The sequence below is a fragment of the Carettochelys insculpta genome, chromosome 7 (assembly GCF_033958435.1).
Source record: "Carettochelys insculpta isolate YL-2023 chromosome 7, ASM3395843v1, whole genome shotgun sequence".
NCBI classification, from domain to species: Eukaryota; Metazoa; Chordata; order Testudines; family Carettochelyidae; genus Carettochelys; species Carettochelys insculpta.
The window spans coordinates 38674011-38697628 of record NC_134143.1 but is presented as its reverse complement, the minus strand read 5'-3'; the positions used below and the strand labels follow the sequence as shown (position 1 = coordinate 38697628).

The following is a 23618-nucleotide window of genomic DNA, read 5'->3' as shown; positions in this document are numbered from 1 at the left end:
TCACATCCCTTGCCACCTGCAGTTTCATCTGTGCTTTTGCTTTCCTGATGACTGCCTGGCATTCTCCAGCCATATACTTATACTCCTCCTTAGCCAACTGTTCACATTTCCACTTCTTATGCACATCCTTTTTGAGCTGAAGCTGACCAAAGATTTCCCTGTTAAGACAAGCTGGCTACCTACCATATTTGTGTTTCTTACTAAGCAGCTGGATGGTTTGTTCCTTTGCCTTCAGTAAGATTTCTTTAAAATACTGCCAGTTCTCCTGAAGTCTTTTCCCCTTTGTCTTCATTTCCCAAGGGATCCTGCCCATCAGTTCTCTCAGGGAGTCGAAGTGTGCTCTTTTGAAATCAAGGGTCTGTATTTTATTGCTCACCTTTCTTCCTTTTGTCAGGATCCTGAAATCTACCATCTCATGGTTGCTGCAGCCCAGGTTACCATCCACTTCTGTTTCTCCTACTAGTTCTTGCCTATTTGTGAGCAGCAGGTCAAGATGTGCCTGGCCCCTCGTCAGGTCCATCAGCACTTGTACCAAGAAGTTATCCCCAGTATTCTCCAAAGACTTCTGCACTGCTGTATTGGTCTCCCAACAAATGTCTGGATAATTAAAGTCTCCCATGAGAACCAGGGCCTGCGATTTGGAAACTTCTCTTAGCTGTCTGAAGAAATCCTCATCTCCCTGATCTGGCGGGCTATAGCAGACACCAACTACAACATCACCTCTGTTGCTTCTGCCTCTAAGCTTAACCCAAAGACACTCAGCTGGCTTTTCTCTCTCTTTATATTGGAGCTCTGAGCAATCAAAATGCTCCCTCACACAGAACACAACTCCTGCTCTTTTTCTCTCCTGTCTGTCTTTCCTGAACAGTTTATATAATTCCATGCTCTGTTATGTGAGTCATTCCACCAAGGCTCCGTTACTCCAACCACCCCATACTACTTTGACTGTTCCAGGTCCTCTAATTCTTCCTGTTTGTTTCCCAGGGGTCTTGCATTTGTGTACAAGCACCTCAGAAAAGTGTCTGATTGGCCCACTTTCTCCTCTTCACCCAGGAATCCTACTTTGTTGTTCCCTACTCCTTTCCCACTTACTCAGGACTTGTGTCATCATCCCCTGACGAACCTAGTTTAAAGCCCTCCTCACGAGGTTTGCAAGCCTGCCTGCAAAGATGCTCTTTCCTTTCTTCGTTAGGTGGATCTCATCTCTTCCTTCCTTCTCAGGTTTCAGGTCCCAGCTTCCCAGGTGTCAAGCACCCACAAGTCACAGTACTTCAGATCAGAGATTTTTATCTACCTGATAAAACTATTGATGCTTCTCCCCTCTCTCCCTTCACAACTTGTTTAATCACACTATTTTCACAAACATGCATAACAGGGGCATTTTATAAACAGCTTGTGACTGAGGAGAGCATGTGAAACTGACATCATTGTGGCAGCATAAATTCTTTTCTTGTGACTGCAGAAGCTAAAAGTAAGCTTTAAACTATGGCCAGTGTAATGTAAATGTGAAATTCAGTTATTTAATTTGTGATCACACTTCAGTCACTTTTGGAGAGAATTTGGGGTGGAAATTACTAGTTATGAGTTTTTTCTCTTATTCCATCCATATCCCTTTGTTTCCCTTTTCCCATTGAAATATTTGGTATAAATAAGTAAGCCTGTCAGTTTATCACATTTACTGCCTTTGATTAACTGAAAACAAAACAAATGTGTTAATTTTTAAATGGCATTAATACCGCTAGTCTGGGTGAAAAGAAGCCTGGAGAGACCAGTGTCTGGTCAGATTCAGTAACTCAATCTGCCACTGGAGGGCAGGAAAAGAAGAAGAGGAAATGACTCCTAGCCCAGCACCGGCAGACGGTTAGGGATGTTGCCAGTGGAGAGTTGCCCTGATTTGGCCCCTCACTCTGGGGGCTAACCTGAATGCTTTGCCCCAAGGTTTCTTTAAAGAAGAAACAAGAAGTTGGATGGGATGGATTTATCTATTGATATCTATCCATACTTTAGAGCATCTGTTGGTGCTGTGTTTGTTCAAGAGCTCCTCTTAAACTGTAAGAGCTATGACTAGAGAATTTGGTATACAGCTTCCTCTTACCCAACTTAAACCAAGGCCAGGGTTTGGTTGTGCTTGCAAAGCGGGAAATACCTGAAATCCCAGGATTTCCCTGAAAATGGAAAGGGAGGAGGCCGAAGGAGGTGAAAGGGATGGGTGCAGGCAGGTGGGAGGCACTACTGAGAGTGGTCTCAGGCGACAGCTGCCGCCCTGAGAGAGGCCAGCAGGGGAGGGGGTCTACCATCTTGTCTGCCACAAACATCCAGTAAGTCGCTCCCCTGTCCCAAATCTAGAGCATGTTTTCCTCCCCCACCCTGTGGAGAGCCTACAGCCTGCAGGGCACAGGGAGGGGTGATGTGGAAGGAGGGACAGCTGGAAAGCAGGGGCAGCTCCAGGAGCCTGGCCCTCCTCAGACAGCCTGCAGTGGGGCTGCCTCCCCACCCCAAGACCTGCAGTCACTGGAGGCAGCTGTGGTGGAGAGGTGGAGACGGGGCAACCCCTCTGTAGCCTGGCCCCACCCAGACAGCCTGAAGGCCACGGGAGGGGGCACTGGAGGCTGGGGACAGCCCCCAGAATTTGGCCTTACCCGGACAGCCTGCTGAATGGGGGCCTCTGGAGGCTGGGGGCAGCCCCCAGAGCCTCACCCACAACTTTAACAGCATACAGGCCATGGGAGGGGGATTTGCAGGAGGAAGGGGCAGCCTCCAGAGCCTGGTGCCCCCTCAAAAGCCTGTGCCACAGTGGGCAGTGGAGGTGGGGACCAGTCCCTGGAGTGTGCCACCAAACAGGCTACAGGATGGAGGGAGTTTCTGGAAGCTGGGAGTAGCCCCCAAACCACTGCCTCTACAGTCCAGCGTGGGGGCAGCTGGAGGCTTGGGTCAGCTGCAGGCCTGAGGGGCAACAGTAGACCTGAGGCTGCCCTTGGAGTGCTGCAGGCTGGGGGGCAGCCTAGAGAGCCTCAGCCCCCACCCGATAAGCACATAACCCTGGGATCCACCCCTTCCTTCCAAGAGGAGTCACTGGATGGGGAGTGCTGCCCTGGCCTCTTGGGAGGAGCTGTTGCCATAGTAGCATCACTCTCACCACCAGGGATGGTCCTGATAACCCCCTCCCAGCCCCCTGTCCTGAGACCCCTCCCATTTTCTTTTGCACTCCATCCCCTGCCTTGAGCCACACCAACGCTCTGCTCTAAGCCATCCATCTCCTGCCCCTTTGTTAGCCGATGGTCAGGTGAGATGCCACAATGCCCTTGTATTAATATGAGATTTCAACTGCCAGGGCAGAGCCCACCAGTGACCAGACTAAGAGCTGCTGAAAAGCAGCTAGGTTCTTTGTTTTGTGTTCCGGTTAGCACAGTAACAGGAGGAGTCAGGTTACCACTTAAATCAATTACTTTGTTATTTATCTAACAAGTTAAGCTCTTCCTGTTACAATGTTGCTTTATTTGTTACCTATCAAGTTAAGCTCTTGTGGTTACAATTGTTACAAGGTTTATACTTTGATTACAAATAGCTAGCATACACTCTAATTTATAGATCTATACTTGTTAAATGCGCGCAAAAGAAATAAAAAGTAAAATATCTAGCAGGTCTTATCCTCACCCCTGCATTACCAACGTGGCTTGGACAGTTTCCCTCAATCCCTTGGGAAGAAGTCCTTTGTCCTTTTTTTCCAGGAGTCGAGCGTCCCCGGGGAGCTGGGGAGACCCCCACCCTCCTATCTGGCAGGAAGGATGATTGGAGCTCAAATAGGGGGTCTGCTGGACCCCTCTGTATACCCATTGGGTCACGTAGGCTTCTTCCTTGGTTTAATTGAATTAAACTGTCTGATACAGGTTCTCACAGGGAGTTCAAGGGTGTAGTTTACACCTGTCAGGTAGACAATTGGGGCATTTATGTCTTAATGGGCTAGAGATTTTTCCTCTTGTCTGGGACCCTATGGGCGAATTCAGCTAATGGTAATTAGCCAAGGGCAGTCTGAGGCCCGGCTGTTAATTAGCCCATTGTTCTTTGCTCTGGAGCTTCAAAGGCCTTGGCTAAGATAAGCCCATCTGTGCTCTCGGGCATTCCAGGGCTGGGCTATTCCTTTTAACCCTTTTGTGCTCTGAAGCATCTAGGGAAGGCAAGATGGAGTAGAGCAAAAAGAGGGGGCTCTGTCTGGCTGCACCCTTCTCACCCAAGCCTTCATTTTTCTTCATTTTTGAAAAATACTGTAATGTTTTAAAATATGTACATTTTTCATTTCTTTCAGTGAAAGAGCTGAGCAACGCAGGGTACATCTACTACTAAGCTCTAAAAGTTTACATTGTTTTATTTTTACAGTTATGTAAAAATAAATTTATTTTTTTAAATTCAACTTTCATGAGAGATATTTCACCTCAGACAAGTGTTGTGCATTGAAATATTATTTTTCTTTTCTTATAGTGTAAATATTTTTAAATAAAAATCTTAAAAATTGAGCACTGTACACTTTGTTTTATATTTTAATTGAAATCAGTATATATGACAGTACAAACACTATCCAGAATACTTAAATTGTAATCTAGTATAGTTAGCATAGTCATGTAATTAAAACTGCAGTTACTCAAGATTAGCTTTAATCTTGAAAATAATCACTTGTAATCACTTGACAGTTCTAATTATAACTTATCACTTAGATAACTTATACACACACATATACACGATTCATAAGCAAGGGGACACCAAAGATCTCAACAAATTAAACAGAAACTTTGCCCAGCATCAACTCCACTTTGATGCGCACCTTTGTTTTAGTGCTTTTGTGTTTTAGCCACGTCAAATTTTGAGAGGTTACTTGCACAGCTCTAGAAATAGAACAGGAAACGCCTGTATCCACAAAACATGGCCATCCCACCCTTTGAATGCATTGTTTTTCCATGCTAGGATCTACACTTATCTGTGCTCAGAACATAAATAGTTTATCCTGCCAAGCAGCTTTTTTTCAGCTCTGTGTATATATTTCTGCTTGGGGGAGAAAAGGTTGCTATAATTTTCTACAATATATATCTGCATTTAGTGTAGTCCTTAGATGTTACAAGGGAAACTGAACACAATACATTTTAAAGTAGTAAATACACTGTGGAAAATATTTGGGCTGTGCCTACACAAGAGGGTTTTTCTGGCAAAACTGGACTTGTGTTAGAAAAACCCATGGAGCTTCTACAAGCAAAATATGCTTTTGTTGACAGTCTGTTGACAAAACTCAGCACATCAGCCGGCAGCATTACACCTCTCCGTGTTTAGGTATAATGCATTTCTTGACAGTTTCCTGTTGACAGAACAGCTATGTAGATGCTCCAGGGCTCTTTTGTTGACAGATAGGGCTTCCAGTTCACTGGGCAACCCTGTTTGCAGAGCTTCTGGTCACCTGTTCTGTTGAATAGTAATAGAGAGGAAGCCGTGCTAGTCTATACACTATCAAAACAAAAAGCAGTCAAGTAGCACTTTAAAGACCACCTAATAAACCATTTTGCTAGTCTTTAAAGTGCTACTTGACTGCTTTTTGTTCTGTTCTGTTGAGAGAGGGCTGGGCAGTCTGGCTGGTCTCTGGCGACAGAGCAGATTTCGCTTTCAATCTGCTTTTATGTTTGGACGCAATCTGTCAACAGAAATTTTCTCAGGAAATCCCTTCCAACAGTCACTTCTGTTGACAGATGCTTCTCGGGTGGATTAGTGAAGCATTAGATTATGGGAGTGGTAATACACTGTAATACAGACAGTGGCTTTTTGGTCTGTGTGAACTTGAGCTGGTGAGCTCTGTCAAACTAATTTGCATGAAAGTCCCAGCTACTCGTTTTTGACTTCTCAGCAGAAGGAACTGAGTGGACATGGAAATTAAGCAACTCTTGATTTTCCTGAGTTGGTGAATCCCTCTGAAGGTTGGGAATGCTGTAAGGAAATTTTGCCCTGTGTTCATGCTGTATTGATTTTTCAGATAGGACTACACAGCCTGTATGGTTGTCAGTTGAGGTCTCGCAGTAGGAATGCAGTGACGATGGGGTAAGAGTTTTATGTGAGTAGAAATTTGGCTACCCTATTTACAGGTATGTGTTCTCTGGCTTTATTTCATGAGCATTTGCAGAAAGGTGGAGATGGAAAGTCTCCTGTTTAAAATAAAAACCAAACCTCCCTGGAGTTCAGAAAACTTCAGCTGTGTTACACTCTCTTTTTTCATTGCACACTGAAGCCCACAACTTAAAATTCAACATGAGGGTTTTCATTGAGAAAAGAAAAACTGCAGATATGTTTAATATGTTGGTTTTCTGCAGTAACTGTGTTACACTGGCTTGCCTAACGTACCCTGTGTAAACTACTTTTTTTCTTGTGTAAAGAAAAATCGAAAGCTGAGCTTCACTGTGTATCTGAATGTTCAATGAAAAAAATTCCTTGTGTGATGTCTTAGCAAGCTTTTACAGTAGTGGAAGAAATAGAGTGAAAGGTATTTCACTGTTGTTGTGCTGGCTATCTGTGCATTTTCTTTTTTCTGGCATTTTTGTTGAATTTCAAAAGTGTGTTACATAAAGAGTGTTTTGATGTAAAATATATATATGGGAGAGCTACTGAAATAGCAAAAAATTATTTCTACACCACTATGTTAGAAGAGGGCAAACTTTTTACTCCCTTGTTTATTTTGTTAGTATAATTTAAAACCATTAGTATGTTTTGGGAGGAGGTAGTGGCTAATTTGCTTATGGAAGAGTGTGATTGGTGGGTCTAGGTGTGAGTTGGAAATAGCTTACATTCATTTGCAGCAAGTAGGCCCCAAGAAGATAAAAAAAAAAAAAAGCATTTCTCCTTTGTGTCTTTATGAAACTTACATGAAGGAGATCTGAATATTTGAAGACCTGGACACCTGTCAATCCCACACTATTGTTTTTATCACTACTGTAGGAGTAGCATATGCAGAGGAAGGACTGGGGGGGTTGGCTTTGTATAAGGGGTGCCCTAGTATTTGGTAAGAAAGTGCTCACCTATTGCTTCCTTCAGTTCTCATTTTTTATTTCTCTGTTTTGTGCCTTTGCAGTTTCGCTTATATCAGGGTAAATACCATGATCAGAGTTTCAGGGATTGTGCTGTACGCAAACTACAAACTATAGTTCATGGTAGAATGGGTCAGGAAAGAACACACCACAAAAAGAAAGCTATGAACTGTAGACACAGGGCCCCTCCTGAGGCTTAAAGGACTGTATCATACTTAATTTTCCTGCCTCCTGACTTTATAGGATCAGGATGGCTAGTTTAAATTTTACCAAATTATAATCTCTCGTAATGGAAAATGTCCAGTGCAGAATACCAAGCTCCTGGTCACTGATGATGGTCTTAGTGTTTAAAACTCTGATCTTCAGAGACCATTTTTTGTTAATAACACACACATCATGTGAAATTACTTCATTGCTTTTGTGATGGACATGAATGTTTAAGACAAATGCAGGTATATGAAGATTAAAATTTATAAACCTAAAATAAGTAAAATGTAGGACTGTGGGAAACTTTCTTGTGCCATAACAGTAGAGAAACCACTCTGGTGAATTCTCACATAGAATGGTTGACCTTGTCAAGTCTGGCCTTCCTCTTAACTGGGACTCCCTCCTTTTTCTGAGCCTAAAAATTTAGAGCCTCCTCTGGAAACTCCACTCAATGCATCTGACGAAGCAGGTCTTTGCCCACAAAAGCTTGTGCTCCAAAATAGCTGTTAGTCTATAAAGTGCCACAGGATTTCTTGCTTTTATAGAAGGACTGTGTCTGTGCTGCTGCAACATGCTATCTTACCTCTACAACACCAGAATGGCACATCAGCCCTGATGAGCAGCCCACGAAGACTTCATCTACTGTTTGGAGTAGACAGAAGAGGCACACTAAATGGAAGAGACCTGAGTGACTCTGTCCTTGTTTGCTGATCTCTCTGTCTCTCTTGCAGAGTTCTAACCACTTCCTTTTTTGTCTTCTCAGCCTTTTACTTTCATCTGGTTCCTTTACTTCCCAGTACAGCATTCTGTCATCGTATCTCATTTAAAAGAACCCACTGTTGATCCTTTCTTTCAAATAATTATCCATTCTCTCGTCCTTCCCTTCATCTTCACACTTATTGACAACTTAGTTACCAGGCAAACTGTACCTCTGAGCCTTTTCCAGTGCATGCCCTCCAAGTCTCAGGCCTCAGACTGTCACCTCCTTTTTGGGATGGAATCATGATATTCTTCCATCTTTAGATGAGGTGGCAGGTTGTAGTTTTCTGCAGATTATCCATGATCATCACAGCAAGACTGATTTATGTCCAGACTCTGTTGTTCTCCACCCTTTGGAGCAATACGTGACCGTGTACTCAGTGATTAAACTAACTCGTGAAGCAAAGCATTATTTGTTTAGCACTTAAGAGAACACATCTTAAAAATAATAAAATAGCCTGTCAGAGAGTATGTGAACCTGTATTCCCTTTCATTTATCCTTTGAGGACTCCCACATACAGATTTCCTGCCCCCAGTCTTCACCCTTCTGGCCGTAGACTTTAATATTTCTCTCTCATGGCCAGGACTTTTAAAGGCTGTATAGCCCCTGAATTTGCAGACTACCTGAGTGAGCCAGTGTTTGTGCTTTGCTTTCCCTCAAAAGGGCATGATCAGTGTATTGCCGGCAGTTGTAACTTAATTTCCATCATCATCTGAACAAGCTCATTTATTTTTAAGGTAAAAGCATTACAGAAAAAACAAAAAACCTCAAACAAATCCAAGTTTGTATACACATGCTGTACTCTTAGCATAATAACAGCTCTGTGCTGTGGGACTCTCTAGATCAAGTTCTTCCAGTTCTTCTGCATGAATCGGAGGCCTCTCCTCACACTTGGACAGAAGGCCCTATCTGAATGCTGGATCAGGAATAAGGCCCTGAATCATCTGAAACTCTGGTACTTCTCTTGGGAGCTTATGACCTGTTTGGTTTGCCTTAATTACCATTCACTATTTTCAGATCCTGCGTGAGCTGTGGTAATCCTTCCTAATGATTGAGGCTTTCCAGTGGCCCCTTTTTCACTAGTGCAGCAGATACAAGCTGCTTGCTTCATTTTTAAGGTGCTTCAAAGCTTAGTTCCTTCTGGAAGAGGAAGTAACCTATTGTGCGGTTAATCCCTGCCTTTGCACTCCCTGTATGTGCAACCTCTACAATCCACCTTTCAGCTTACGTTGTAAACAAACACCTCCATGCTTTCTCCTGCTGGGCTTCTCATGCTTAAGAAATAGCCTAGATAAAATCCAAATGCCCACTACTTTAACCTCCTCCATATCTGCTCTTAAAACTGGCCTTACCACGATCCCTACAAAATCCAAACTATTCATTGTGGCTAAGCAGATGGCTAATGCCTTTCCCCCTTCTTTTCTCTTCCTGCTCCTTATAATAAAGCTGTGCCAATTCTTCATTAGATTACTTTGTGCCTGATGATTGAGTTCTAATTTTTTATTATGCACATTGCTGAAATATCCATTCCCTTACATAGCACTTGGCATTTTCTTGAACAAATAAAAGGCTTAACATATTATATAAACTGATTATAGATGTGGACATTGATAGGTTGTAATATGAGCAGGGTGTTATAACATGACACATCAGTTTTAGGACAGAAACTGAAACAGAATGTTATAGCAAGTTGAAAGTGTATCATCTGTTTATTTCTAGTTCAAACAGGAATTATTTCAGGGAAGTGCTAAGGACTGTAACTGAAGAGATCAGACTGAAAGGCCATTGTGGACTGTTCTGAATTTATAATCTCTTTAAGGAAAAATCATCACTTTATTGTAGTTCATCCACAAAATATATTACTGAACTTTGCCAGATGTCCAGGAAGAGAATCAGGTTATCCAAAGGATGTCTGAAGAAAAGTGACTTCACATGGGTTAAGAAGAGGTACTGTTGTGGGGAAATATATTCAGAATTAACAAAGTCTAATAGAAATGCTTTCTGCAAGTGAATCTGTTAATCCTAGTTTAAGAGGAGACATTTTATGACCTAGCTGCTGTGCATGTCCATATATTAGACAGCAGCATTGTCATTTGTTCGTTTAGTCAATGCTGTGAATTGACCCTTAGTTTGTTTTTTTCCAGCTGCTAATTTTGCTGCCCTGTTATTTTTTTCCTGTGGGAAAGACTGTTTTGTTACAGTCTAAAGGAAATATAATGTCTGTTGTGCTTTTGACCACTTACGTGTTGTGCCAGCAATGTGCACTGTACTAAAAGGTCCTTTGTTATGTTCTGGGATAATTTAATTATTTTTCCTAAACTAATTTTTTGAACTTTAAATAGCACAAATTCTTCCCATCTCCCATAGATAAAGAACGTCCAGTACCAAAGGTCAAATTTGATTCTTGTGGCATATTTAAATCTAATAGGACACAAATCAAGAAGAGTTTTCATCTGAATTGGTAGCCCTATAATGGCTGGCCTGCAAGGGAAATAGTTTAGTTTTTATTTGCTGTTTTGTTTTTAAATTTATAATATTTGAGTAAATCAGCTTTCCCTTTCCACTACTGGGGGGAAGCAAGTAGTTGAGAGTTTCTTGGCTTGCAGATTGTAATCACTTTACTTTTCTCCTTCTCTCTCATCTATGTAGCACAGTTCCACGAATGTCCTTCTGCGTGTTACTCTGATTCTACAAATATAAAAGATTTCAGTGTGAAGCTATGGAAGCAGCTGTGCGGTTGCTTGAGACTGCTTTGTTCACTGGCTCTCATAATCTGTTACTGTCTGGTTTTTAAATTCTCAACTCTTTTGACTTTACAGATTACATCAGTGTGGTGTATAATAGCAACAGTGGCTGTCTCCATGCCATGCCAAGAGTCTTAGACTGTTGTGATAAGAGGTACCTTAACCAAGCACCACCTTTTAGTCTGTAGTTAATTCATATTTGTAGTTTCATTGGTTGTTTGGAGACTGCACAGATGGTGGATTACTTGGCTCAGCTGCCTTAGTTATTTATAACCACCCACACAGCAATACAACCAGAATGTGCAAATAACCTTAAAACACACGCACAGCCCCTCACCACAGCTTACACTTCTAAATCACTATCAGTTCTAATGAACACGGACATTATAGATTATCACTCTTTGTGTCCCTGTGAAACCTAGAATATCCGAGTCAATATGAACCAATAGAAACAGTTTACAAGCAAGGCTGAGAGTTTTTTGTTAGGAATATTGCCAGGTTCAGTCATCCCTGGACCCTGTTAGAACCAGATGGAATGATGTAGACCAAAGGTTCTATGACAGTTGGAATGTGACAGTTGATCAGAGAAGGTGGGAGTAACAGCTACAGGGGGTAGTGAAGATGGGGTTGTAGCTCTGAGGGATAGCTCTGTGCACAAATTTATGGGAATGTGTACAGACAGGAATATTGCTCACTATAGCACAGCACTTGGAGCCAAGAGCCCCCCATTTTTGGCTTTATAACACATGACTTTTCAAATTACGCCTGTGGGACAGCATAGACTTCCTATTAATTTCAAAATATGTATCTGTTTTTATGGTTTTGGGGAGAACCTAAAAAAAAAAAATCATCACAAACTGATGTATCTGACAAAATCTGCAGCGTGAATAATGGGTTTGGGGTCCATCGGACTTTTTAATCCAGTCCTCAAGCTTCTGCTCGGGAGCAGAGTCGAGAGCTGCTGCAGCCAGAGAGTGGGTTTGGTGGCTTGTCTTTCCCTGCTCTGCACATGCAGTGGCTTTTGGAAGCAGGGGCAGCTGGGGGGCTCAGCACATTGCCTACGCTCCAAATGTTGGCTCTGCAACTCCCATTTGCCAGGAACCACAGCCAACGGGAGCTGTAGAGTGGTGCCTGGAGATGGGGAAGTGCACAGATCTGTGAGGCTCTGCCTCCATGTGGGAGCTGAAGCAGGGATGGACTGCTGCTTCCAGGAGCCGCTTCAGGGTAAGCTCTGCTAGCTTCTGCACCCTGAGCTCACCATCTCCACCCTGCACCCCAAGATCCTGACCCGGCCCTGATTCCCCTTCTGCACCTGAATCCTTTGGTTCCAGCCCAGAACTCCCTCCTAAATCCTAAACCCCTCACCTGAGTCCAGCTGCAGAGTTCACATCCCTAGCTGGAGCCCTCACTACCTCCTGTATTCCAGGCCGTGTCTACATGTGCCCCAAACTTCGAAATGGCCACGCAAATGGCCATTTCGAAGTTTACTAATGAAGCGCTGAAATGCATATTCAGCGCTTCATTAGCATGCGGGCGGCAGCGGCACTTCGAAATTGCCGCGGATTGCCGCCGCGCGTCTCGTCCAGACGGGGCTCCTTTTCGAAAGGACCCCGCCTACTTCGAAGTCCCCTTATTCCCATGAGCTGATGGGAATAAGGGGACTTCGAAGTAGGCGGGGTGCTTTCGAAAAGGAGCCCCGTCTGGACGAGACGCGCGGCGGCAATCCGCGGCAATTTCGAAGTGCCGCTGCCGCCCGCATGCTAATGAAGCGCTGAATATGCATTTCAGCGCTTCATTAGTAAACTTCGAAATGGCCATTTGCATGGCCATTTCGAAGTTTTGGGGCACGTGTAAACGTAGCCCCAGCTTCCAATTTTGTGAGCATTCATGGCCATACATACAATTTCCATACAGAGAATTGGTCCTCAGGCCAAAAAGTTTCCTCAGTCATGCTCCAAAATGAGTTCTCAACCATGGGCTCGAACCACTGTTGCAGTCACAGCTGCTCTGCCCCCCCCCCCCATACTGGTAAATGAATAGAGGCACCAGCTGGATTCTGGCTATGTTGGAGCAGGAGTTGAGAACAGTGATTTTAGTTTGGTTAGTAGGTATCCATTGCCACTTGAGATTAGTTTTATTTTTTTCTTTCTCTGATAGCCAAAGACTGGTGCATTATTTGTTGACCTGTCATCTGTGTATGATAGTGTGTGGATGAAGGGCCTGATATGACTTTGCCTGATGTTGACAGACCATGCTGAATAATACACACCTATGGGTTTAACTAGGTGTTAAAGCCAACCTTTTTAATATTTATCGAAGAGACATGCCTTCAACTAAATCACAAATATTTGGATATGCAGATGATCTTTCTGTGAAAATCAAAGTACCAAATCTCCATGGCATTGAGAAGGTGTTAAATGAGGACCTGAATTACAGAACAGCACTTCTAGAAATAGAGACTGAAACCAACCCTGGAAAAAATAGCATTTAATCTCAATAATGAATGCCCAAAACACACTGAAAGTAGCTTTCTGTGGTAAAAATATGTGACATGATTACACCTCAATCAGCCTTGGAGTAAAACTTGACTTCACCCTCACTTTCCATGATGATCTTTAGAAGGTAGCTGCAAAGATAGAAATGAGAGCAACCATTTTTCAGAAATCTGAAAGTATATCCTGGGGCATAGGAATCAGTACTGTAAACATGTACAACGGTACTTGTATATTTGGTAGCTGAATATCATGCACTGATGTGGAGTGGATGCATCCACGCTCAGCTTGTTTACAGCCAGATGAATGCAGTGATGCAGTGTATTAGTGGAACGCTTAACTCAGTTGCAACACTGTGGCTGCCTGGTGTGTCTAACACTGCTTCCTCATCGATACACCAAACTGCAGCAACACTCTTCAAAGGTCAGTGAATCCAGGAAAACGGATGTCATTTTGTCCACCAAGACCTTGACAGTACACCCTGGCCCTTGTGTCTTTAGTCCCGTTAAACTTTCTGGGAACATTCACTTATCCTCATGCAATCAGACTATGATCAAGAGAAGACCTGAGAAGCAGAATGGGCTTCAACCTTCCATGGACATCTTGGTCAGTCTGAACAGAATCTGAACCAACAATGGTCAACATGGCGATCTAATGCACAAATGGAAAATCAAGGACTTCCTGGCACCCGACTGTGACTCCCCATGGCAGACCATCAAACATATCGCCTCCTACTGCCCAGTTTACAAATATGAAGGAGGCATTTTTGCTATAAATTCTGCCACTCTTTATGAAGCTGTCTGGCTAGATCAACTTCAGGTAAAATTTTAGTTGCTGCCCTATACCAGACACACAAAATAAGTTGTTGCAAGCTGGGAATCTAAGCATGCAGATTTGATTATTAATCTAAGACTTTCTAAATCCAAAATATTTAGTAATTGTTACCAGGGTGAGTTTTTGTTGTTGTTGTTGTTGTTGTTGTCCTTGAGGTTGAGGTTGGGGAGTCTTCGATGGCAAAATTAAAAGAAATGGCAATGACTCTTTATAGAGTATTTAACTGTTTTTGCCAAGTGCCTCTAATGCTCTGTTAGAAAAAAGGAACGGTACGTTTATTTAGAGTTTAAAATAAAATGGATAGAATAGTAAACTTCAGTCAATAAATTGGTTGGAATTGGCACTGATATTTCTGTCATTTACTCTGAGTTGCTTACAAGGAAATCTGGTGTTTTACTTTAGTGGGAATTATATTTGCATTGGTTATAATGCAGGAAAAAGCTTTAATTCTGATTTCTTCATTGGATCCACTGTTCTCTGTAGATTTTGTGATGGGGTTTACCAGGCTCAGAAGCCCCCTTGCTGGAGGCCTCAGGGTCCTATCAAACCCTGTCTCAGACAGGAGCAGCGGAGTGAAGTCATCCATGTGGCCTGGAGAGGTCACAAGAATCAGTCAAGTCAGGGAAGGGCTGCAGGGAACAGTCAGTCAGAGGAATGCAGACCCATGTAAGGGGAGTTACCGAGGAGTTCCCTGTTGGAGCCAGAGGAAAGTGTTTGGTGCTCCTGGCTGGTCCAATACAGTTGTGGTACCATGGACAGTGAAGTGCTGGCAGAGACCAGGGAAATGAGTGTGCTTCAGGCTGGCTGCAGGGATTAAGTGCAAGATTTCAGATGTATGATAAAAGATGAAGCATTTGTGAAAGTGAAGGAGCAGTGGGGAAGTGGCCCAGGGACAGGGACATCCTGAGATGGGGGTGTGGAACCCTAGCACCTCAGGCCCTGCTCCTTTCCTGCTCTGCTCACATCTCAACCCCTGACCCCTCCCTGACCAGCCTGAACAGGGATTACCTGGACGGGGAAGAACGGCAGATGGTAGCAGCAGCTGTGGTCTCTCCTGCTCCCCCAATTCACCACCCAGCATTCTGCTGTGCCCTTCTGGCCCACTGAGCCCCACTTCTCCACAGGTGGCTGGAGGCCTTCCAGCTGTCTGTTGAGAAGGGAAGCTGAGTGGGCCAGGAGGCAGTGGTGTAGCACGGCATGTTGAGTGTGGGGCGGGAGGAGGGGCCACGAGGGAGGTGATTCCCTATGTCTGCTGCTGCTGCCACCTTTCTGCACCACCTGCCCCTTGCCCTGGGTAATCTTCCTCTGGTCCATAGGATGGGTGGGGCACCCGCTGTGGGGGGGCCCCCCCAAAAGCACGGGACCTGGGATGAATGTCCCTCCTTGTCCTACCACCTCGTCCCATGGATGGGATGGCTCTGCCCAGGCAATTGCAGCAGCATTGTAAGTTGAAATGGGACACAGTGGCAAGTGGCTCCTATTCATAGGGTCCCTGTGCTGGGACCTGGAGTAGTGGGTGAACCTGGGTCCCCCTCTATTGGCAACAGGCAGAATGGTCTGCTCCCTGAGGAGGGAGTTGAACTTAACTCCCTAGAGAGGGGAATGAAGACTTTGAAGAGGGTCAGCAATTTAGTGAACTTTGTACTGTATTGGACTTTATTACACACCTTGAGGAAGAACTGAATTACTCAGTGGACCAGCTAGAGAGTTGGACCAAGAAAGGGAAAAACCATTGCCTCCACATGGGAATTCCTGAGAGTATGGCTCCGTACTAGGGCTGGGAGCATTTAAAGACTGCAGACTAAGGGCTTGTCTACACTGCCACTTTACTGCCCTGTAACTCTCACTCGAGTGTGAAAAAAACACACAACCCCTCTGAGCACAGCAAGCTACAGTGCTGTAAAGCACCAGTGTAAACAGGCTCCCTACGCTGTTAGCTACTCCCCGCATGATTTTCCTACAGTACTGGGAGAGCTCTCTCCTGGTGCTAGTGCCCTGACCCCACTGATGCATTAAAGTTCTGCTGTGCTTTAAGCATATAAGTGTAGACAAAGACTTATCTCTTTTTTTCATTAAACTGTTTATCCCAGAAGAGACCTTGTTATGTTGAAAGCTGAGAGACTATGTGTGTGATGTAGCCAGAGGGTTGAGTCACTGAAATGGCCTGAGCAACTGCTGAGGGGGATCACCACAAACTAAAAGAGGTGTGGGCACACACTCAAACAGGGACACTTGTAGGAAGTGGAATGCTATCTCATTACAGATGTTTTACCTGTAATTTTGATCTCATTTTGTCTTTCAAGAAGTATGTTGTGATTTTAGTTGTATCGTTGCCCTCACTTTGGGTACTATTTTATCCAGTACTGTAAATCGGTACTAAAATCACCTAAAGTTTGGAGCGCTGCTTCCTTGACTTTCTAGTTAATTGGCATTTATTCAGCTTTTTGATGCTACAGTTTGTGCAACTCATATCTAGAAGCAACTTGAGTTATATTTGCTTCTACTTGCACACACATACAGAAGCCTGGTACTAATTTATTCAGCTTTGTTCTTTCTTTTAAAATCTGTACTGAATGCTTTCTTCAAGCAAGGCTTTGATTTGAAACTATTGGCTTCGTAGAGAGTAAGACAGAAAATCCAAGCAATGTGCTTAAATATTGCCTGTGCTTTTTTGTTTTATGCACACTTTTTGCCTTGAGGGAGAAACTACAACATTTATGCAGGAAATCTTTTCTAAGGCAGATTAGATCTGAAGACATTCATAGTACTAAATATTTTGATGAATATAAGACCAAAAACCTGAGGTAAATAAAGTGTAATTGTTTGAATGGGACTCATTATAAGCAAACCTTTGCTGTCCTTGCAGCTGGGGCCAGTGTGGTTCATTGAAGAGAGTACTGGGCTGTGAGCCACGCAATACCCAGCTTCTTTTACCAGCTCTGCCATTCATGTGTGACTTTGGCAGGTGAGATGGCCTACAAAAGGAAATTAAATTAGGTTTTTGACCTTTTCTTAATGCTTTATGGCTGTGGCATCCAACCAGTTCTGAAGCAGTAGCCACTACTGCTGTAGTACTGGCTACATTATTCTAATAATCTATTTATTGTTCAAGCCAATTAGGCACACTCAAGTGGCCAAATAGCCACATGTGGCTAGTGGCTAGCTTGTTGGACACTACAGCTTTATAGTATTGATCTTTTTGTTTCTTTAAGGTGTATATATAAAAATTCTTGCAAGGTATCTCTTTTTCTTACAAATCCTTGTTTTTTATTTGGAATTTCAATTCTTACCCAGTCATGAAGGCTCTTTGACTTTTAGCAGAGAACTGGACATAGTGGTACCATGACCTACAGGAATGAAAGTATAGCTATGAAGAACTTTTTATAGAGAACGATTAAAAGCTGGATATTAACAAATATTTAACTTTAATGACTAATGTTTCAAATAAGGAAACCCTTTTATTAAAGATTCAGGATGTTCACTCCTTCATTTGGAGAGTTGCATCCCTTCCAGCTCCTACAAACCTTCCAGAAAATCACTGAAAATTAAAGCAAGCACTCCCAATTTCTAAAGCGTGTGTGGTTTTTGGTTTTTTTTTTTGGTTATTACTTTTTAAGGACAGTGGAATAACATTCAGCTCTTCATCTAGCATAAAGATGCATAAAACTAGCTTTTAAAAACAATTTTTTGTAAGTCACCCTTTAATCTCTGTCCAATTTTCTCCATTTCTAAAAAGCAGGTGATGCTTGTCACATAAAAGGGGTATAGGTTGCACCTCCCTTATCCAGCATGAGAGAGAATTTTCTGAATAAGGGAAAGTGCAGAGCTGTGCCTTCAGCCTCCCTCCTATAGCTCTGGCCTCAGTCCAGACTCCTAGGGATTGCCACAGGTCTGCAGCCAGCTCCCTGCCACAGGGCAGACTGCTGTTTCAGCTCTCGCCTGCAGCCGCCTCTCATCTGCTGCTGCTGTGGGGCAGGTGGGGGCTCCAGCTCCTGACCCTGTGTGCTGCTGGGCAACACCGCTTCCCAGCCCTGTGGCAGTGGCCTGCCACCCTGCAGGGGAAGGAAGGGCTCTGGCTGAGGCCTGCAGCAGCCTCTCAACCCCTGCTGCCATGGAGCATGTCGGGGCTCCAACTCCTGGTCCTGTGGCAGCCTCTTACACTCTGTTGCTGCAGGGCAAGCAGGCACTCAGGCTTACAGTCCACTGCTGCCAAAGGGCAAGGAGGAGGCTCCAACTCATGCCAAGGTTAAGTTCCCAGCCCTGCAGCAGCATCTTAGCCTCTGTTGCTGCAGGGCAAGTTGGGGCTCAGGGTCCCAGTTCTGTGCTGCTGTGGGGCAAGGATGGGGCTCCAACTCCTGGCCCCTGCTGCTGGGAAGCTCGGGTTCCAGACTTATGGCAGCCTTCCTCCCTGCAGCCATGAGGCAGACAGAGACTCTGGCTTCCAGCCCTGCTGGGGCTTCCACAACCCGCCGGCTACTCTCTCTCATCTGGCAACAGCCATGGTTGTTCCGGACGATGGATGCTGCTGGATTTGAGAGGTACGACCAGTAGCAGTTTGCACCTGTAGATTCCAGGTATCTTCCACTGCAGGAAGCATTGTTCATGACTGCTGTTGACTGCTTGTATCTAGTAGTGGGTCAGTTAATATTACAGTAAACATACGATCAGTGTGCAGCAATATTGATTGCAAAAATAGCAAACATATCTGGAGAAGAACACTTAAATTTGCTTACTCGACATGCTGCTAACATTAAAGGAATTTTAACTTTTTTTTTTCCAGCCCTCACATTTAAGTAGGTCACTAGTAGCAGGAGCTAATTATTTTAAGTTGCTGTATTTTTGAAGAGTAGCTCGATGAGACTCTTCTGGACAAACTTCTGTAAAACTGGACAAACCTCTGTAAAACTTTGATTTTTGTCTTAAAGACTCATTAAAAATCCTTGCCAACTTTTTATGTTACATAAATATTAATGATGGAACACATTCTCTTCTCCAGGCAACAGCAGCCAGTAGCACCCTGCTAATTCAGCTTCTCTGTTCCTCCTTCATAGGCAGATGCTGTGAATAATTTAGTCTTCTGCTAATTAAAGATGAATGTAAATTCATCAGGCTGAACATATAAGCAGACATCCTGTGGAAAGACACATTTCCTTCCTTGGTAAATAGATGAGGGGGTAGTAGAGACAGCTGTATATCTGGCAATATATTCTGTTCTGAATTATTGTTATTAAATTATTTTATATTCAACTTGAACACTACCAGATAGCAGTTACACAGTTTTCTCCAATATGTACCAGTACGTTTTCAAAAATAATGGTACCTGAAAAAATATGGGCAGTATTTATTTATTTTCATTTACTGTAAAGATTAAATCCTAGGGTTTAGAATAGTGGTGTAACAGGATGTAGTCCTTAGAATGTCTTACATTGCATTTCTTTTAGTACTGGAAATGAGTTGGTCTCATTGCATAACTTTTTAGGAACATGTGAATAAATGTTCAAATGATGATAATGAAATTGGACACTAGCTGAGATGCTATCTTGATCATTATCGTTGTTATCCTCATTTTCACTCCTGTTGTGCGTTAAGCCTACTTATTGAATCTTAACTTTAATTGTTAGCTTTATTAGCATTTTGGGACACCTATTATGCTTTTGTGTAGCATCTAACAGCAGTTCAGATTGGGATTCTGGAGGGCTATTGCAGTATAAATGAGGAATAATTTGTGTTAAGGATCTAATGTCTGTCACACTGTCTGGAATTGCTCTCAGTTGTGCCTAATTCAGAGCAGATAATCAGAAAACAGAGCAGACATCTGAAGCTGGTGATTTATTCCATCATTAGGTTTCACCAAGCCAGTTATCAATGTGAACTGGATCACCGTACCAGTTTTAGTGTAGAGTCATAGACGGTCATCTTGACTTTACAGTCTATAAGGCCACCCAGAGAAAGAAGACTTTCTGATAAAAGATCACTTAAATAACAAAGTCACACTAGAGCAGATTGCTCCAAATCTGAAGAGAATATGCTCATCCCTTGTTAAATGAGTACTTCACTTATGAGTACTTGCTTAAACGAGGGACACATTTACCTGCCTTAGTTCACTCTGAGTGAACTGCCCCCCGCTAATATGAGGCCAATCCCCTCCCTGTGGCTCCAACCTGCCCTAGTCTGACCCCCCCACCGGCCCTGCAGCCCCTACCCTTGGTAGCCTCACCTCCCCCCTCTGGCTGGCCCTGCAACAGCCTGACCCTTTGCCGGCCCCGCAATGCCTACCTACGGCAGCCTGACCTCCTGACGCACTGGCTATGCTGCAGCCTGACCTCCCCACCCACTAGCCCCACAGCAGCCTGACCCCTGCCTTCTGCCAGCCCTGCAGCAGCGTGACCACCCCCGCTGGCCCCATGGCAGCCTGACCCTGCACCTCTGCCAGCCCTGTGGCAGCCTGACCCCCACTCCAGCCACCAGGCCTGAGGCAGCCTGACTCCTGTGCTGGCCCCACGGCCCCAACCTGCAGCAGCCTTAACCCCCCACCCCTCGCCAGGCGTGCAGTCTGGCCTCATGGCAGTCTGACCCCCGCCTTCCCTCCTCGCCAGCCCAGTAGACCTAACCCGCCACAGGCTGACCCCCCTCCCCCACCCCGCTGGACCACACACCCAACTTTCAGCAGCCTGAACCCCCCACCACCCCATGGACCCAACCGACCACCAGGTTTTAACCCTCCTTCCCTCCCACTCATGGCCCTAAACCGCCCCCAGCCTTTAACCTTTTCCAACTCCCAAACCTAAGGTTCACTTACATTCCAGAAGCAGCACGTGCCACTCTGTCCTGAGGTCTAGGAACCAATCAGAGACTTTTACGTGTATTTTAAATGAGAATTTAGTGGCCCTCTTAGGAGTTTTCACTTACGAGTACAAAGCTGGGAACCAATTGTGCTCATGGAACAAGGGATGAATGTAGTCACTTATCCCAGCTCAATTTTTACTCTAGATTTTGCATCAAGACAACACTGATAGTCAGTTATCTAGCAAAAATTAATTAAAGATGTATTAGCTAAGAAAAGGAACGGGGAAGTAAAAGCACCTAAAATAGATACAGAGGTGAATCTCTCTTTGTGTTTTCAAATGGTGGTAGTGATGTAATAAACTGCCAGTTTCTGAAAGTTTTTTCAAGATACCCCCGATTTTCTATGGGGATCACCGCTTTGTGTCTGGTACACTTTGTGGTAAGAGTCCAAACAGAAGGATCTTTGAAGACAGAAAGTAAGGAGTGCATTCTGAGTCTTTGACCTTCAGTCATTCCACAGAGCAACCATTTGATTTGAAATTAGCTCTTTTCTCTTAATAGTTCTTCATTTACCTTCTTACAAGGTTTCTGTCTCCAGTGCTAGGTTATTTAGTTTCAGATAATAGTGGTGTACACGATGTAAATGTTTGCTGCTACAGATAAGTGGAAACAATGCAAGTAACATCCCATTATTTTCTGGAAGTTTTAAACAGAAACTGCAGTCTTACACATTTAACAATCATTATCTGTACTAATACACAATTGAATTGGTCTGTCTTCAGCATGTACTGGCTCCTGATCTGCCAGTGTCAGTGTCATGTTCCTGTTACACAGGCACATGCTTGTTTCTTTTGCAGTGTATTACAGACATTTAGTTATAGCTGTATCTGATTTATTGTTGGAAGATTTTTTTTTTTTTGTGGACTACTGTTTTCAGGAAGATAATTTCATGTGAATGCTCTGAAGGAATCTTTAGAAAAATTATGTGGGTGGTGGTGCATGTTTTAAAACTATAGCTTGTTAATTGCTGTAAATGTTAATTGTATTAAAGGTGATTTAAACTGTTAAGTACAGATACCTGCAAACTTTTTTATTATACTTATTTCAGATTTTGTTTATATTTTGAATAAACTTTGTACAGGTTAAAACACCTAAATTTGGCATTCTCTTGTCTGGCAACATTCTTCATCTGGCAGGACCACAGATCTTGCAAGACCAGAGGTTCCCAGGGCTGGGAGGAGGAGAGGCCAGTGTCATGATCTCCTCGGTAATGTAGATGTAACCTTAGAATCATCAATGCTGTTCCTAAAAAGGGAATGCCGTATTCCCCAAATAGCTGTATTTTTTGTGTGTGATTTATTGAGCTTTTTCGTTGTTCATATAGCTCATAAAAGATAGCTTACGGATATTTTACTACTGTAGGTAGATTAAGGATTGTACAGGGTAACGTGCTTTTTCGAGATATGATTTCTAAAACACATGAGCTATGTCTATGCTAGCAGGGACTTTAGAAGATGCTACTGAGTCACTGCCATGAATATACAGCACCTCATTAGAATAATGGCAGCCGCGCACGATTCGAAAGTGTTGCTTTTGGAACACACTGCCTGTGCAGATGGGGGCCTTTCAAAAGGACTAGCTGGATTTCGAAAGCCCCTTCTTCCTTTGGGTTTTAGGAAGAAAGAGCTTTCGAAGTCTGGAGGGTCCTTTCGAAAGGCCTCCATCTACAAGGGCAGTGCATGTTCCGAAGGTAGCACTTTCAAATCGCGCGTGGCCACCATTATGCTAATGAGGCACTGCATATTCATGGAAGCGCCTCGTTAGCATCTTCTGAACTCCCTCATTACCATGCCCCTTCTGAAAGGAGGGAGCTAGTGAAGATGTAGCCATAGTGTTGCCCATTAATTGGGGTAGATCCTGCTGCTGTGCACTAGTGTGCTTTAAAGTAAATATTATTTCAAACAGCGGTTAGTTAAAATGTAGCAGCAGAGTCTGCATCGGCCAGTAATGCATGACGTTTTCGTGTGCTTTAGACATCATACTCCACTAAAGCACATTACTCCTCCATGAAGACAAGCCATACATTTCAGAATCGATTCTTGTTTTCAGATTTTCTTTAAACTTTGTTAATTTATGATGAAAGATTATTTTTCCAAAGAGAGGACCGCAAACAGGTGTATTGTTTGAATTGATGATTTTTTCTTTACTTTAGCAATCTTGGTCTCAACCCTTTTAATCATTTGGAGACCATTGCTACAATCCAGGGAGCTCTGTTGAAGTGAATAGCAAGATGTGAGTAAACTGCAGAGTCAGATGCTTAATTATAGCCACTAACCTCTTGTGTATTTTCAAGCAATTATAGACATCACATACAACAGGACAATCACATTTAACAGTTGGAAGTTGAGGTTGACGGTGAGTCATAACTCCAAGATTATTAGGGCAGCACAACTCTATAAAGTAAACTGCCAGAATGCAGGATCTTGAAATTATTTGACAGGTGTTGCAGGAAAAGACAATTTTTAATGATACAGAGTCTCCTTAATTATCATTAAATTAGAGTCTCCTTACCATTAATGTCTTGAAATGAAATACTTAACTCAGGAAGTGTGACAAGTTACAGCATCTATTGTGATGAGGACTTGGCTGAATTACCTGCGCTTTATGCATGAAGATAATGTGAATGATACTTGGAAGTTGAATTTTTTAAAGAGTTAAAGTAGCAAATAATGTGTGTATGCAA

At 43.4% G+C, this 23618-nt stretch overlaps 1 protein-coding gene across 10 annotated transcripts in view; it reads left to right on the top strand.

Annotated features, from left to right (window-relative positions):
* SGMS1 (sphingomyelin synthase 1) overlaps window positions 1-23618 on the top strand; it is a 189548-nt gene that overhangs the window by 34571 nt on the left and 131359 nt on the right. The window contains exon 1 of one of the 10 annotated variants that reach the window (XM_075000334.1): window positions 10885-10917. The exons of the other annotated variants lie outside the window; for them this stretch is intronic. The gene's annotated coding sequence lies outside the window, so the exon portion shown is untranslated. Of the gene's footprint in view, window positions 1-10884; window positions 10918-23618 lie in introns of those variants that run through there. 10 annotated transcript variants of the gene reach the window in all.